The sequence below is a fragment of the Chinchilla lanigera genome, unplaced genomic scaffold, assembly GCF_000276665.1.
Source record: "Chinchilla lanigera isolate Chin_1 unplaced genomic scaffold, ChiLan1.0 scaffold00180, whole genome shotgun sequence".
In the NCBI taxonomy this organism is placed as follows: Eukaryota; Metazoa; Chordata; class Mammalia; order Rodentia; family Chinchillidae; genus Chinchilla; species Chinchilla lanigera.
Window position 1 is genome coordinate 1,291,467 of NW_004955581.1, and position 2,897 is coordinate 1,294,363.

A 2,897-nucleotide genomic window follows, 5' to 3' on the forward strand; every position below is an offset into this window, starting at 1 on the left:
GTAAATTTCTACTGAGAACCTTAGAAAAGTGAAACTTTAAGTGATACAGTGGTCCACATGTTGCAGTTAGGCTTTCACACCAATAGAGGATTGCAAGCTATATTTTAGAGAATAAAGAGTTGGAGCTAAGAAATATAATGATCATTAATCCTGATGCCAGAAGACTCCTGAAACCTGTATGGTAGAACATAAGGTAGATAAAGAATGCATCTTCACATTTGTATAATTTGAACCATTATGCATAAGTAATTAAACAGTAATTATCTATTTAGCAAATTACCATGCAAAGATGCTTTTAGAATTTTGAAGTGAAGATCATTCTTGAATGAGAATGCCCTCATTTCTTTTCAGAGCTCACACTGTCACATAGATAAACACTAGCATCACAGTCATTCTTTCCAATGTAAATTACCCACAGTCACACCACACAGATGAATCCTTGAGGTGGGCTGGACTTGACATCAACTTGTTTTATCCTCTGACACGAGTCCACATCCGCGCTGTAATTGTAGAACATCTCCACCTGAGTCCTCAGCATAAGGCTGGGCTCGCAGCCATGGACAGGTGGGAAGAACTGGACAGAGAGGACCCGGGCAAGTTCCCTTGAAGAGTGAGGGGAAGAGTCTCTCTGCACTCAGTGCGCTTGTATTCATGAACACTTCTGCACGTCCCATGTATAAATGTGGGATTCGGTCTGGGTGGTGGATGCATGAATATCTGTTGCACTAGTTTCTATATTCAGCGTGTTCCCATAGCTTCCAAATTACTTAGAGCCTCCTGGGTCTCACACATCGGGGAAGCAGGGACACAGGACACCTTCGGGTCCTGAGTTCCTGAGAGTCGCAGGGGGCTGAGGCTCAGCGTCTCTGCCCTGCTCTCTCCTGGAGAAACCACCTGAGGACTGGAGCCCAGCAGCCAAGTCAGCCGGTGTCCAGCTGGGTCTCAGCAGCTGCTTCCTGTCTTTCAGAGGCCTTGTTCCCCCGGGTCAGCGCCTGGACGGTGGGGTTGGCCGTGTTCCTGGTGCTCCTGACCGTCACCCTGATGATCACTGGTGTTCTCCTCTGGAGATCTAGGAAAGCCCAAGGTAAAGGGGGAAATAATATGGGTTGACTCATTCATGGAGGGATGGTGGGACCATAGTTACATGTAAGTCAAGGGTGAATTTAGAAAGTCTTGTTCATTTAAAACTCAGTAGAAGAACTCTGAGGAGGAAGAAGTCTTTGATTTGCACATTCTTGGATTTCATCGGGAATTTTTCAGTGTTTTCCCTCTTCCTGGTCCTTCTTAACTTGATGATTTCCAGACTGACCCTGCCTCCCCCACAGGGCCCTTGTGACCCTCATCCTGGAGGGTTCCAAGTGCCCCCAGACCCAAAGCCACTCGTCTCTCATGGTCACACAGCATGGAACTCTGTGCCTATGTTGGTGCTGGGCCAGGCGTCCTTTACCAGTGTTACCAAGGACCATCTCAGTGTCCGGCTCAGCATCCAACTCAGGGTCTGGCTCAGTCTGATATTCAACAAACATCAGTTGAATATCAGAGTGGTTCTTATTTATGTTTTTTTCTTTCTTTAGAAAGTTAAATTCTGTTTTTTTTTTTCATGGATTATGGAATAATCCACGTGACACTTAATTTCCACAAAATCTCCCATGTGTTATATTAATCATTATTTGACATTACATCACACTGACCTGAATCCCAGGCTTTGCTTGCTCCTCTGAGAGAGCTGTATCCAGGTGAGCGGCTGTGGCCAGGAGCCACCAGTGAAGCTACCGTGGACACCAGGCAGAGGCCACCTGAGTTCAGGAGAAAGAAGAGCAGTGAGGGTCCTAGGGGAAAGCACAGGGGTCAGCCCCATCAGGTGGCATACATGAGACAGGACAGCGCCATAGGATGAAAATCATCCTGATTTTCTCTCATGTGACACAAGTCATTGTCCTTCCCCTCTGGAGCTTCCACTTGCTCCACTTTTAACATCTTCATGGGAAGTGAGAGGAGTGAACAGACCTGGGAAGAAGTGTGAGGGCCTCATGGGCTGCAGAAATTGATACTGAAATCCATGTGGGGAGACTGCCTGGGAGGTTAAAGCTGAGCTCTAATGAGGTTGCTCCCTGCTAAGAACCATTGATCTTCTGACTACTCCATAAAGAATGCTAAAGCCTCTGTAGCTAGGACGAATGTAGTCATCCTTAGTCAAATATTTAGTGAGAGGAGTTTTTGGCAAAATATTTTCTCTATGAGTTAGATAATCCAGGAAATATACTAAATTATTATTTAGTTAAGATACTTTAATAGTAGTTCTTCTCAGGTCATTTTCTTTCACTTCTTGCTAAATCACATAAAGAGATTTTGGAAGATTGAGGGGCAAGGAAGTGGAATCCCCACTTGTCCTAATTCTGCTGCCAAGCACCTGTCATCCTGGATGCTGAGTAAGCATCAGGTTCAGATTAATATGGGGCCTGACTCTACTGAACTGTGTGGAGTTTTGAAGTCCTGTTAGGTGAGGGTCAGAAATCTGCCTAATTATTTTGGAGACACTAGGAGATACAGATCATATTTTTAGTCCAAAGGAAGTTTAAAAGGTTGATGGCTTGAGTTGAACATTAAAGATGCACCCTTCGCTGGCCCAAGGCAGATTAAAGCAACACCCTTTCTGTGCTCTGACTCACAACCTTATCAATTATTCCAGATTCTTTCCATCATTTGCTAGACCAGCCCCTCACTGCATGATGAGAAATTGGGAATCCTCAACCCTATTTCAGAAAAACTCTTGAATATTCTGAGAAGAATGTGTAGATTGTTACTTACTGCTCCCCTTTTTTCTAGGATATGGGACTGATTACTCCCAAAATTAAAAGAAAAAAAACCGTGGAGACCCTATTTTGTATTCAAAATTT